The following is a 15,401-nucleotide window of genomic DNA, read 5'->3' as shown; positions in this document are numbered from 1 at the left end:
AACTTAAATGGCTTTGAAGAGAGAGTTAACCAGGGACAGAGAGGTCGCAGGTCCTAGTCAACAGTGTCATGAGGCAAAATGTTCTACAAAGGCTCAGAGTGGCTTCTGAACGTGGAGTCAGCAGGGAGAAGGTGACACGCAGTGAGTGGGGTGTGTGACACAGGGTACGCTCCCCCAGCTGGGGAAGAATTGGATTTTTTTTCTTGTTTTCCAAACAATTTCTTACTACCTTTTTCTCCTATTGTCACATACCATTTCCTACGAATTAAGAATATCAATGTCAGTCATTTGGGCCACTTGGGAGAAGCAACACGATGCCATTCACAGGGCTGGGACATGACAGCCACACCAGTCTAGGTTGAAAGACCAGTGGGGGTATTTCCATGGTGATCACGGGCATGCAGCAAATTCCCCAGCTTTAATGACCTCATCTCAAAGGTGGGGCAATAAATCTACCAAGAAAAGTGCGTGATGATTATGGAAGACATCTGTTTACTAGGTAAGTGCCCATGACAGCTGCAGCTTAATTGGGAATGAGTATGATTAACAAGCCCTGTCTACCTTCCCACACGCTCCCTGCCTTCCTGCCCTGGTGCAGCAGCAGAGTTTGTTTAGCTGAGATGAACGCCCCCAGAGCAGCCCCGACGGGAAAGCTCACAGCTCTGCATTGCGAGGCATGTTCCTTTCCTTCTCAGTGCTGATCACAGTTTGCTGTCATCTGTTTTTATGTTTATCCCTTTTGTAACTTCCTCTCCTCCGGAGCTTTTGCTCAAGCAGAGCGGGGCCAGGTGTGTCTTGCGGCCTGCCCGATATTCTGGGCTGGGAAACAGCCGACCACACATCTGGCTCTGGTGCTGAACGGAGAGGGCAGAAGGCCCTGTGGCCCATGCTGAACCGAGGCCCCTGCACCCAAAATTATGGTCTGACTTTGGGCAAATTACACAGTCTTCTTTACCCTGAGATTCCTCATCTGTCCATGAAAATATCTGCCCATGGCACACAGAGTTACCAAGATTAAAGGAAATCACCAAATTCACAACCTATTCAAGGGGCTACCAGTGCATCCTCAACAGACAAATGATGCCTTTACGGCTCTGACACATGCCAAGCGGGGCGGCCGCACACACTGAACACTGCTAAGTGCCAGTGTGTTAAGTGCTTCATGTGTGCTACAATACTCTTTAGAACTTACAACAATCCCAGGAAGAAACGAATATTATCATGCCCATTTCACAGATTCACCAACAGGTTAGGAGAGGTTACATTCTAGTCCAAGGCCGTATGGTGAGGAAATGGCGATTGAAACTGGAATCTGGGCCCAGGCCTAGGCTCCATCTCTCTCCCATCCACCTGACCACTTGCCTATGAATTCCACCTGTCCAATACACAAGTTTGCAGCCGGCCAGCTCTTAAATGCAATGTGTGCCACCATTTGTCAATGTTGGTTAATTACCATAAACTGTTCTCAGAAACCACTACAGAAAAGAAAGGTGGACTTAAGGAATTCTGCATTGCTTTCTCCTGTAATGTGCAGAAACCCTTCCCTACACCACCAAATCCAAATGTATGCTTCCTCCATGTTTATGTTTGCACACGGCTTATTAAAGTAGAAGGTACCTGCAGTAATTCCATCTTGGTTGCTTTCCAAGGTTGCAGATTATCCATAATCAGTCCGTGAACGAAAATACTACAATGTGAATGAAAATACTGCAACCATGTCAGTAAACAAAGAATGCTGAAACCAAGTCAACAGCGGCTGCCGCCACCACCCAGCGAGGACAGGCCTGCAGCCCAGCCTCTGCAGCAACTCACAATGGTGCCCTCTGAGCAGATTCACAATAAGAAAGGACAGGATACTGGCCCTAGTTAGCTAGGTGCTTGTTTAAAGAATGAATTCAGGGAGTCCAAAATGTTTGCTTCCTCCCATACATAGAAAAGCACTAAATTCTTGAACTTGAGATACCTGGCTTTCTTTAGATAACAAGCAATCTTTTATTGTTCCGACAACCTGGTCTTTGTTGTAAAGCTCCTATATATCTTAGCTACTCCTCAACCTCTCGGGAGAAGTCCCTCAGAGAGATCTGAGAGGTTGTCATCACGGCTCGAGGCATCCCGCCAAATAAAACATAACTCTTAACCTTTAGGTTGCACATGTATTTCAGTCAACAGTTCTGGACACCATGAAGGGACACAGAGCAGACTTTCTCCACCTGAACTCTCCGAGTATCCAGAACCTTGGTACCATAAGTGGCCCTTTGTGCCCATCCGCCTCCTCGGGGAGTCCAGATGAATTTGGGTGAGTCTCTCTTGGTTCTCAGAACTCACATATTGGTTGATGATCCTGAGTTTTATTTGGCGGTGTTTCCATGTAACTGGCCCTCCAGTTGAAAGATACTGGGGTGAATTACCCACCCAGTGGAGACATACTGGTTGGGGCCTGGTTGAAAGATAACGGGAAATACCCACCTTGAGGAGACGTCCGAAGTGGGGCTGGTGGAAACATACCAGGAAAATACTCACCCAGTGGAGACGTCCCGAGTGTGCCCAAGTTGAAAGACACTGGGTTCAGGGCTGAGTGGTTAGGTAAGAGGTTGGTCTAATGTTTTCCTCAATTTGATTACCTCCATTGAATTTTTCAGGATAAAAGTAAAACTCTTATGAGTAACCTTTCAACTCCAAAAATGGGACCCTCCTCCTGGCTGGTAACAGCTTTCTCTGGTGACAGAGAATCTTGCAGGAGTGGTAGAGGCAAAGACTTCATGCCATAGAGTTGTCCCTGAGGGAAATCTTACTAGCAAATTTATTCTGAGAACCCGACCTTACAATGGGGAATAGAACTTTCAAAAAAAATAAAAAACAGAAAAGAAAAGAAAAAATGACAGATTGCCAGCCTCCAACTATTACCGCAGCCAGGTTTATGTACATACAAAACTTACAGCATTAATTGGGAATTAGAAAAAAAAAAAAAACTCACTCTGAAAGTAACTAACCAGGCCTGATAAAAACATTTTTTTGGAATTCTGAACTTATAAAAACAAAATCCCCGTTAGGGGGAACTTGGATTTCTCTTCCTATGTCCTTGAAATGTAAACGTTTTATCTTTCTCTGGGTGTTTTAAATGTGTGTATGTATGTATATATACGTTTACTTTTTTTTTTAAAGGAAACCTTGAGAGTCTGCCATACAAAAGGTTGAAGTATTGTGTACATATGGTGGCCACGCAAATAAATTGGGATTCTAAGCAATTCTTTGATTGTACCAATTGTCAGATATTTTGCCATCTTAAACTTTGTTTCATCAGCCTGGACCACAAAGGCCTTTAGCTTTTGGAGAGTAAACCTTTGAATTTTATTTATGCAACACCCCCACTCTCATGTGGAAGAGCCTCTTCATCTTATTGGTTTAAAATCACTATATATATATAAATTGATGGCCATATGATGGATCCTTTAATTTGGAAAAACTTTTAAATTGGTGAAAGTTGAAAGAGATCTCATTATAAACAGCTGTTTTATTGGTATCTATTAAAATCAATTTTAAAGGTAGAAAAATATATCTAATGTTTAACCTAAGAACTTAGTGAAAAAAATAAAGCTGGGTTGAAAAGCTACATTTGTGTTTTTCCTTTCCGATAAATGTTTCTAGAGATGCTAATAAAAACTTAGAATAATTAATGTTAATTAGGTTGAATAACTGGAAAAATGATTGTTAAAATGTCGAAAAAAAAAGATAAGGGGCTTATCCCAAGTGGATAAATATTTTTATATGGTTATTTTGAATGAGATAAATAAAATGGACATTTTTGGATTTAGGTACAAGGTTTTGATACTACACTACATAAAGTAAAATAAAGGGCGAAAGAGATCACCTAATGCCCCCCAACATTAAAGTTCAAACAAGTCCTTTTTATTTGCCACAGTTTAAAATATATGTATATATAAACTGAAATAGTTGATCAATGATTGGGACAACAGACCAATTAATCAAATTAAAAATTGAGAAGGGTCTAAGCTCTTTGGATGAAACTTGGGCATCCTAGAGACTTTTCTATAAAATTAGATACAATGCACACACAGACACACACACAAAAAGGCTTCTGGCACTCCTTCTAGAAATAAGAATTATTGATTAAAACATAAATATAAAAATTAAAGGTATAAGATTTAATAAAATTGAGATAAAAGTTTGTAAATTTGGTATATTTAAATGGTCTTTATATAAAATTTTTGCTTAATTATGTTGTGGGATTGATATGTTTCAATGGAAAAACACTTCCCCTTCTTGGTATTATAAAGCTGGGCACAAATCTGTCCCTCAGAAAATATTAACTGAACAAAGTAAAAGAAACTATTAGAGTTACATGAGCCGTCCAGTATAACGTAAAACTAAAAACTAATATTCAGTGGCTAATAAAAATAATAATAAGAGGTTTACCCTGGGTTTAACTTATAACTCAAGGAAAAGAGACCTTACTAAATGCCTTATGCAAGCTTTGGAAAACATGATAAAGTAAACCTTAAAGTTTTAAAACACGGAATTCTTTGTTTACAGCTCTTCTCACTGATAAAAAAATGCCAATTAAGGAGAGAAAACTGGGTCTGGGTGACAGAGCAGTTCTCTGGGGAATTGGAAGATTGTGTCTTTGTCTTGCAGATCAGAAATGTAAATACAGCAAACAGTGACCTAGGATTGAGGCTAATTAGCTCAACGAAATAAAACTTAAGGCCAAGAAATTTTTGGCATTTTAGAACTCAGAACTCTGACGTGTCCTTCAGACTTTGTCAAGAAATTTTAAATGTCTGTTTCATAAATAGTAAGCCTTAGTGATTTGAGCAAGCAAATTCACTTTACTCCAACTATTATTATACCTATCTTATAAGTAAGTTTTAAAGTGAAGCTATGAGATCTCTTGCTTTTGTCTGTTTATAAGACTGTGTACACATTATAGATGTGAGATATTTGTACAGCTAAAAAAAAAGTCAAAGAGATCTGCTTAATTGACGTAAAAAATAAGAGCTTGAAAATTAAGTATTTTTAAAATAAAAACTGAACAAATTGACTTTCAGCATCACTTGAACTGGAAAATATTAAATATTAAGATAATATTTGATATTGTTTAGTTTAAGAATGTTCTAATTAATATAGACATCTTTAAAGTCATCAATATTAAGTATAATGCCTTTACTGTACCTGGGTTTAATGAAAGTCAAATAAGATCCTGTTATATCTGTTGCAGATTTGTCAAGAAAAAAAAAAACAGTAATGTGGTGTGGTAAAATTTTAAGTAAATTAAATCCAAATTAGATGAGAGCTTTGGGTAAATTTTTAAAATATATTTTTAAAATGTATGCCTAAGATAATCTCTAAATGTTTGGTATCTTTAAATTCTAGAGTTGTGCTAAATTAAGTCAAATGATAGGATTTTATTAAATAGCTATGCCATTTTCAGATAAAATAAGATTGAAATATGAATTACTTAACATGTAACTTCTTCTTACAGAGAAAATAAAGGTGTTTAGAAATACTAATAAATGGATGATGCCACCCTGAAATAGTCTCTATTATTAAGGGAATGATCTCAGTATCCTAGGAAAGTAAGATAAATGTGTAAAGGAAGATATAAGAATGGAATTATATTTTGTTAATTAAAAATAGCGAATTTCTCCTGAAGCTGGTTACTTCTGAATGGAAGAGAAAATAAGGGACACACTAATATGAGTATAGAAAGCTATGGAATGCTTGTGGAAGAGGAACCCTGAGGAAAGAGTTTCATACGTGGTTGGAATTGGCTAAGTTTAGAATCAACTTGGGCAAAGTAAATGAATCTTAGAAGTAAGCAGGTACAAGACTAGATTTGGTTTTCTCTCTGTTAAGAGGAAAAAATTTTCTTAAAATGTTAATCCACCTTCAGTAACAGATTGTAAAACTTCTTATACCACTTAACTGATCTGTTCTGCCATTACCTTTGACGCATTTTCTTGTTAATGAATTAGTACTACGTTACAGTGATCTATATGTTTATCTGACCAAGTGTTCTGAAATCTTTTAACAAGCTCCCCAAATATCAATTTCTAATTAAAGTTCTTTTAATCTCCAGTTAAGTTTGGGATGCTACAGAGGGCCCCTGAAACATCACAAAGAGAGATTTTAATCTAGTAAATTTCATTTGGCATGTTAAATAACACTGTATTGTCAAATGAATAATAAATCTGCTAAGGTTATATTGTATGAGAAAATATTATTAATATAGATATTGTAGAAATTATATGGACTCCCTAAAATTCTGGTATATCTGAAATGTTACCAGTGATAATTCTGGGTATAGTGACCAGGTTTCTTTATCGATTATAGTGTAACGGTGTTTAACCATGATTTTAAATCTTTTGTCATTTATAGACAGTTAATGGTTGTCTTCTGATGGTTTTGCAAAATGCTTGCTCTTCAAGGAGATTTACTGATTTCTAATAAATTTCAAACTATAGCAGTGAACTAAACTGGGTAAGAAATTTTAAATTTCCAATGAAAACTGTGATTAAAAGAATTAGTTACATGGGACTGAGTAAACTGGTGAATATGTTTATAATTTTTGATTTTGTTTAAAATACTACTGGCTTTTAACCTGTTTCCCAGACATAAAGAATCTCTTCTCTTTAAGCTAGTTATGATTCACAGCAATTTGATAAATTATACCTATGTATTCAGACTTGGAACAGTTATCTTTTCTCTCTATCTGATCCCTCAATCGACTAAAAACTCTTAGGTCCCCAGTGGCTCTATCAGACAAATGAGGAAGATCATCTCCTAACAGATATAGGAATCTCAAGGTATTTTAAGGATTTTAAAGAGAAAAGAATTTACCTAAATCTGTAAGGCAGAAATCCATGACAAGCCCTTGACGGGGCTTTCCTGGCCTTAGCAAACCTTATTAACATTCTACCCTGAGACTCCTAATTAAAAGTTCCAACACAGCCAATTTAAAAAAGCCTATATGATCAAATAATCAGACATCTTGTAAACAAATTAATCTTGACATGGCTTTATTTGAGAAAAATGAGGGTAACTTTAGAGAGAAAAAAGATTATATTTTAGTGGATATTAAATTCTAGTTTTGTTAATTGACGTCCGTATTTACTAAGAAACTTCCCACATCATTCCTTGCTGTTATGTCACATTGCTGTACAGTTTAACTGAATTATTAATAGGATACTCTAGCTTTGTTTCTGAAGCTCACTAATCTATCCTTGGGTAAAGTTCCAATGCCCCATGACCTGCAGCCAGGGGATTATACAAACTGGAACAGGCATGACTTAAAGAACTGTCTCCAAGCTGAATGGAAGGACCGTTTATCAGGTACTCTTAAATAGACCATACACACCAAAGCTGAAGGAAACGGACTTTCGGGTTCATTTCCTATCAGAAATAGCCCCTGCAATGCACTGGCCTATAGAGCACTGCTCACCTTAAAACAATGCCCAAATGGAGAAAAAGCTACCAGGCCAGGATGAGAAGAAGACAATATCTGAGTTAGACAGCTTATCCAAGACACCGGACCAGGCCTGCATAACAATTACTGTGATAATTTCTCCTACCTTTGATTATGAACTACTCCAATTGTTAAGTTTATGGTAAATTACCTATGTCTAGTACTCCTGTGTTACCTTGGTGGGTTTCCCTACTCCAAGGCTCTAACTAGATAGCCCTCAGAAACGTTATTCTAAAAATAAATTATAGTTCTGTTTAGGCCACTGTTGATCTTACAAGGTGGGAGACCTCACCTGGCCAATTAATACCTGCTCTGAGCCTGACCATAAATATGAACTTTCTCATAAGATCACTCAAACTCAATCAGAAACACAAGCAAAATTTTAACCCCAAAATACAACTTCCCGACTATTAAATTCTTACTCGTGACTTTATTAATGTTACTAGCTGTATTACTTATATCCTGTCTATTTTATGAATTTGTCTGTTACATTTCCCAAAGTGTAACTAGGTCTACAAAATTGATGATGGCTAAACATCTTGAAGAAATAGATAAAATTTATAACCCTGAATAAAGTAATTCTAATAGTGTGATTCTAGGTATGGGAATGAGCAATGAAGGGTAAACACTTCCTGGATCATAACAAACTAGTAAGACAGGTGATCCAGAGAAATTTTAGTATCAACAGGTCCTGATAAAAAAACTGACACCTTGAATGGCAACTCAGAAGATTCTTCACCTGAACTAGGATTGAGCCATCCTAGCACCGTGGGACAAAATTGGTCATGAAATGTATCTCAAAATATTGGCAGAATTTAGGACCAAGGGGGAGCACTGTGAATGAAAATACTGCAAACATATCAGTAAACAAAGAATGCTGAAACCAAGTCATCAGCGGCTGCTGCCACACCCCAGCGAGTGCATGCCTGCAGCCCAGCCTCTCAGCCACTCACAGTGGTGCCCTCTGAGCGGACTCAGAGTAAGAAAGGACAGGATACTGGCCCTAGATAGCTAGGTACTTGCCAAAGGAATGAATTCAATGACCCAAATATTTGCTTCCTCCCATACATAGAAAAGCACTAAATACTTGATCTTGAGATATCTGGTTTTCTTTAGATAACAAGCAATATTTTATTGTTCCAACTACCTCGTCTTTCTTGTAAAACTTCTATATATCCTAGCTCCTCCCCTACCTCTTGGGAGCAGTGCCTCAGAGTGATCTGAGAGGTTGCCATCCCGGCTCGAGTCCTCCAGCCAAATAAAACATAACTCTTAATATTTAGGCTGAACTTTTATTTCAGTGAAGTCCCAGAATAGACACAACTCATCAATTCTGTAATGGAACATACTGGATCAGGAAACAAAAGCGTGTTTTAGTCTGGAAAAACTACGGTTTCCTCTTTCTTCCTGTCATTATACAATCCCACCAGAACTCATTAATTTGCTGTCTGCTCATCTGGCAACCAAACTCAGAGAAGAGTCAACTCAGCAGAGTGCTCTACTCGGGAGAACACCCCGCATCAGCACTGCAGGCTGCCTGCCCTCCCGCACGCTCTGCTGACTCCTAGTGTCCTCCTTGACGACCAGGCCAACAGAGCTGTTCCCAACAGCTGCGAAGTCCCACACGTTAAATAAATCATTTTATTTTATACGATATTTTAAGTATATACCCATCTCTGAAAACAGCTTTGCTAGAAGCCCAAATCTTCAGCATCAATGTGCAAAGGCAAATCCGGTCCGCAATGGAAAACAAGACTTAAGACGAAGCTAAGGCGTCCAAAGTACTCTCCACGACCTAAGGCCTCCAAAGTCCCCTGCAGGACCTTCAACCAAACTGCCTGCAGGCGGCAACATGTCTGCTTTTAAAGCAACCCCTTCCTGCCCTCGGGCACTACAATGTCCCACTACGCCCTCCCATCTCAGGGTAAGAGCAGCCGCTGCTGAACCTCACAGGGCAGCACTGACAGGACTGGACAAAGAGGATCAGAGCTAAACTAAGCCTTCTGATGACACGAGCTTGTCACTCTGTCACTTTACAGATGAAGATATATATATAGAGAGGTGGGGTGATTTTGCTCAAAGTCACACAACTAATAAGTGGCAAAGTCTATAACTCTGCTCCTCCCTCCGGCGTGACGCCCCAGCTGGGACGCCCACAGGGTTCTCTCGTGCCTGCCTGAACAGTCCTTTACTGTCACTCATAACCCACCACAGGGTCTGAACCTAGCCTAACTTTTCAGCATCTTTTCCCTTCAGTCTCGCAGGAACAAGGCGGTTTGGGCCATTATATGACTTCTGGCTCCCAGAAGCCTCCATGCTCCAGCTGGTCTTGCCTGTGCATCCGGCCCCCTGATCAGAGGCTCTTCCTCCCCTTCAGGAACACGTTCCCACTCTCCGCAGGGACACCCCCTCAGGGAAGCCCTCTTATAGCCCTCAGCACAGCTGGTGTCCCAGGCCACATCCCGAGCTGCCCCATTAGGACTGCGTGTGCCCAGGTCTGCTAGTCAGACCAGCAGCCTCAGAGCCAGGGATTATGCCCGGGTCACCCTGCAAACCTACTGCCCGGCTCACAGCCCCCAGCCAGCTGGTCACCTGGAAGTCGCAGCAAGTGCCCCACCCAATCCCAAAGTCTCTTCATTTGCCAGCACCACTGATGACTGGTCTCCAACCTTTGGTCAGTTTTTCACAAAACAGCAGCTTCCACTGTGAAGCAGGGGGTTTTCTCTTCTGCTCCCCATCCTTACTGGAAACATCAAGGGAAACCAAAAGGCCTTTTCTCAACATTTTTGTGAGGACACCCTCCCACCCACAATATTCACATGCTCAAGAGCTTTGGGTCTACCTGATTTTGTTTCCCTTACGCTAAGGGGCTCAAAACACTGCGAGATTCTTTCTCTTTTGAGGGTATTTTTACTCAGTTTATCGGCTTTAATCTGTTTTTGACTCTCTCTTCAATATCCCTAGAAGTTGCCACTTCTTATTCCCTTCAGCAGCCTCCCTCCCAACATCTAGTCTAGGAAATCAGCTGTGATGAGGGGCCCGGGGGCAGTCACAGAAGATGCAACTAAGGCACAGAGAGGTGACATAATTTGCCCGAGAAGATCAGCTTCAAGCCCAACACTGTGTGTCACGTCCCTCTGTTTAACTCTTATGCTAAGCAAGCGAACTTTTTGTAGATTATGGTTATAAACAGATGAGGTATGAAAATACATACAAGGACACACATCAACTCTAAGATGCTCATTAACTGCACTATTTTGTTTCTATTATTTTATTTCTATTAAAAAAAATTAAGAACCTCTGCAGTCAAAATAGCAAAATGTCACTGGGCTTTAAATACAGAATATAGAGGTTTTAAGTGTGTCATTACTCATACTTATTTGTATGTTCACAAGACAAACTGATTTGAAAGTCTCTCTCCCCTCCCCCTACTCACAACTGGCTCTCATCTGAGCTCCCAAACCACACATCTAACAGCCTTTCACTTTACCCACAGCTGAACTCATCAGTTATCCCCTAGATCTCCCTCTACAGCTTTCCCTCCTCAGAGCACAGCAGGACCATCATTTACCTCATTAATCCACCCAGAAACCTGTTCCTTACTCCATCCTACCTTCACAGACAGCATTCATCCTTTCCTTTTTACCATCTAAACATGCCTTCAATCTGTTCGCTTTTACCCACTGACCATCCCACCGCTCAAGTGGAAGCCACCAACACTGCCCATCTGGACTCACGAGTCTCCCAAGTGGCCCCAAAGCCACTTTCCCCTACTTGAGACAAATGGGATTGTGTCACTCCCACCCTTTTTGGACTGTTTTCAAACCCACTGTTATTAGAAGAAACTCCAAGTTCTTCACCTGATGAAGGTCTTTGCCATCAAAATGTCAGCTCAGGGAGGGGAGGACACGCCCTCTCCCCTAGGACCCACCCTCTGGCAGAGCATCAGCTTGGGAGGACCTGCTGAGCTACACCAGCCTGTATTCTAACCCTGGTCTTGAGTTCTTAGCAAACTGCTTCAATTATCCATACAAATCCAAGGTAGATTAGAAAGATTTTAGATGTTGAGCTAGACTATTGATTTGGGGATTTTGCACTAGCAACCTGCAAGTACATGTTCTAATGATTCTGTCTTCTTAAAACCACACCCAGATTTAAGTAGTATTTGTGGAATGTCTTCGGAGTAAAAGGGACTGTACTTTTACAGACTTTATGTTTTATACCATGAACAACCCGGACAGGGTCACAAATGGAATCGCCTGACAAGTGACAGAAGACAGGTGAGAGGCATAAAGCAACAGGTCACAAAGATGGTAAGAGCAAAGTTGTTTCTCTAACCCCCCAAAAAATTTTTGAAAGAACCAAAAACTCTGAATTTTGAAAGTAAAATACTATCATATAAAGAAATAAAATAATCCTCTTCATCAGGGTTTCAAGATCTGACTCCAGAATTTTTAGCATGCCATATTAAATCCTAGCACAGAAAAATCAGATGGACTAGTGCTGAGTAAGTTCCAGGAAAACTGAAGTAATTCCTCCACTTGTAAAAAGACATAAACTCACCTGTCGAAGGTGAATGTAAACCGCATTCTGGAGAAATTCGGAAGCTCCCAGGCTCTGCTTCTGGATGGCAAGGACACGGACAGCTTCAAAGCATGCTTCTAACTCAGTCACCAGCATTCTTACACTGCAGGGGGAAACGGAGGCCCTCAGTCAAGAGCAGAGGTGTTCCTGTCGTGTCTCGCAGGCCATGCCTCGGGGACTCATTGCCCTGCAGCAGCCCGGCCCCAGGCGAGGACCAGCAGCGTGGCCCATCCAAGCAGGAGGTACACTGTGCTTGAGAAAGCCCATCCCCGATGGGGGCAAGAGGGGCTGGTGGGTTTGAGTGAACATATAAATGCCCATAGAAATATGCCTGCATTCATTCAAGTGATACAAGCAACAGTAGCAGGCTATTTAACAAAATTTCAACTGTCAGTGGAAATTTACCATTCCTTTCCGCTTGTCCCCTGCACTCTGAGACAGGCTTAGGCTCTCTCACACCGGCAGCTCTGATGCAATAGTTGTGAAGTCATTTTACTTTGCTGCAAGTGTCCTCGCTCCCCGTGTGGCTGTGACTGTCATCTCTTAACACAGTCAGATGTCTTCCTGGATCACTCCCTGCATTCCTTGCTCCTGCTCCTCAGATCCTAAGATAAAGGGCAAGTGAAGACACATGACCAGAAAAGGCACCGTGGACTTGAACGAAGTCCTCAGTATCCCCTAGGTGAGTGCTGCCCACCCCTTACCTTCGATTCTCAAGGTTCTGCCCAGGGTGACACCCAGACAGGAGAGCGTCCTGGGCCAATTAAAAGCTGTGTGACTTGGGCCCTGGGACAGGTGCAGAAGCTGGTTCCAGAGACGTGCCCCTCCCCACCTCTGCTCCCCTCTCTCCCAAGGACCCACTGCCAAGCCCCCAGGTTCCCTGATATTCTGTCCTTCTCTTCTAATCTAATCCAAGCCCTTTTCATCTTCCTCTATTCCCTAATTATCACCAGCTGTAGTGGTTTTTCAGTCACAGTATCTGAAAAAATTTCCGGCAGCTGAAAAAGAGTTCTCCAGAGGTCAATGCCCATATGCTGGTTCCTGAAGAGAGGCCCTGGTTATGGGGTCCCTCACCAACACCCACGGGGCATCAGACATGTTGCAGAGTCGACCACCCCCAACAAGAGTTTGCTGTGACCCCAATGCCCGCACAGCATCCCTGCTCTCATAAATGTATTTGGACCACTTATCTGTTACTAAGAAACAAAAGTAAAAAAATTGCTCATGTTTCTTACTAAAATTATTTATGAGGTGGAAAAAGAAATTGTAATAGAAAAGAATAAATTTGACTGCATGTTAGATCTGTTCCTTTGGCTTTAAACCTCTGCCGTTTTCTAGGCTCAGACTTGGTAGCTCTGTACCTTTTGTAAAAGAAAGTTGCCTTTAGCCTGAAATATCCAGGAGAGCCTATTCTCCGGGCTCTGATCTTTCACGATGTTAACTCTTCTGCACTTATGTAGAGATGGCAAGTTGCAAAATAGAGAATCAACTTTGTTTTTTTTTTTTTTTTGGAGGTTTTAGAGTGGCACCATGATTTGACCCACTTGGACAGCTGCAAGAACAAAGAATTCCAAGGAGAAACAATTCAAACCGCAAGAAGTTTGCAACAACCAACCACATCCCTGCCCATTTTTAGTATAAAAGCGGACTGATTTCTGACTTGGGGGAGACGGTTCTCCAGCAAGTCATTCTGCCATCTTCTGGGTCTGCCAGCTTTTCAAATAAAGTCACTATTCCTTGATCCAACACCTCAATCTCCCGATTTATTGGCCTGTCATGCAGCAAGCAGTACGAGTTTCGAATTGGTAACAAGATGACTGCATTGGAGGTAGTATGTCCCCACTCTTTCCTCGTTTCCAATATGTAACATGCACATCATTTATGATCTAGTGCAAATAATTCATCAAAGACAACCACAGAAAGAAACTACACTCACCTAGCTATCAACACTGAAGTCACAACCTATCAATTTTATATGCCGTTTAACAACACAACTAAAAAACCTAACATAGGGAATTGATTCTACAGAAATAAAATTATTTCTACTCCTTCAAAACCTTTTTTCTTTTCTATTTTATTTTGTTTTGCATATTGAAAAGAAAATAAAAGACAAATCATTTTATTTCACGTATTTTGTTATAGCTACATAATTTAAATACTACAGAGATTTAAATTGCAATAAAAAATTGTTCATATATTGTACAAAGATATATACACAATCAATGTGGATAAGGAAAGGAATGGACATTTACTAAAAATCCACTGCTCATCCCGTCTTTTACAAGCATATCCTGGAATATAAGCTCTATGATCCAGGGGTCCCCCACCTGCATTCTCACTGCTGAGTCCCTTAGTAATCTTCTACCAAGGCACCAGCATAGAACCACGTGATCAGTATTTTAGGTATAAATGAGGGAATTAGCTCGTTCAATTCTAAAACAAAAACCCTAATATAAATACTGAACTTATTTACAGATAAAGAAAATTGGACACAAACAAGTACAGTTTCTTCCCCAAGTTCACAAAGCTAATAACTGGTAAAGGCAAGATTTGAACTCATCTGTCTGATTCTAAAAACTAAGGTGGAATTCCCTTTCGACTGGGGAGGGTCCAGCAGCACAGCCTATCACCCTATCTTTGTTCAGATCTAGCCTTAGACAGCCTGAGACAGCACCCCATTCCTATGGAACTTGAGGGCAAATGATAACAATAAGGATTTTATACCCAGTATTTTCTTAGGTATCATTTATATAAACTGTCAGCAGGACAGCAGATAAACTCTGGGAAATATGAGTGGTTCCAGGGCTTTTTGCTGATTAGAAACTCAGTCTATCAGGACAGAGTGACCTTCCCATGAGAGGCCACATGGACATAAACTAAAGGCAGCTGAGCAATGAAAACTAGCAAGACCCTGGAACTCAAGCAAGAAGGATCCCTGCCATCTCCCACTCTGTTGCCTCTTTATCCACTTGGACACGAAGACAGAAGACCTAGGTTCTTGTCCACGTTACACTATCATGAATTATCACCCATAAAAAGTTACGACTCTATGCTGTCCTAAGTCCTTTCCAACTCAAATATGTTGACACCAATATCTCAGCAGAATGTCTAGGTCTCCACATCCTCTCTTCTATAAGGAGAATAGTTCTATGGCCACAAAGCAGAAATCCAATTAAAAACACCATGCACTAAGCAAGGTGAAATTCTACATAAGAGACTTTGCTCTCATGCTCAGTGAATGAAAACTCAGAAAAATTGGTCCTTCTCCCTCAGCAAGTGGGAGGTATGCTGATTGTGTGTGTGGGTGGGTGTGCGTGTGTGTCTGTAAATCAAA

General features: G+C 40.7%; 1 protein-coding gene across 1 annotated transcript in view; it reads right to left on the bottom strand.

The window, feature by feature from the left end:
• LOC141576900 (uncharacterized) overlaps positions 1-15,401 on the bottom strand; it is a 66,937-nt gene that overhangs the window by 13,441 nt on the left and 38,095 nt on the right. The window contains exons 7-8 of the mRNA XM_074360280.1: positions 12,473-12,672; positions 12,047-12,170 (exon numbers count right to left, since the gene is read on the bottom strand). The gene's annotated coding sequence lies outside the window, so the exon portion shown is untranslated. The remainder of the gene's footprint in view (positions 1-12,046; positions 12,171-12,472; positions 12,673-15,401) is intronic.

This window comes from Camelus bactrianus, unplaced genomic scaffold (assembly GCF_048773025.1).
Source record: "Camelus bactrianus isolate YW-2024 breed Bactrian camel unplaced genomic scaffold, ASM4877302v1 HiC_scaffold_44, whole genome shotgun sequence".
NCBI classification, from domain to species: Eukaryota; Metazoa; Chordata; class Mammalia; order Artiodactyla; family Camelidae; genus Camelus; species Camelus bactrianus.
This window is presented reverse-complemented; position numbering and strand designations above follow the sequence as displayed.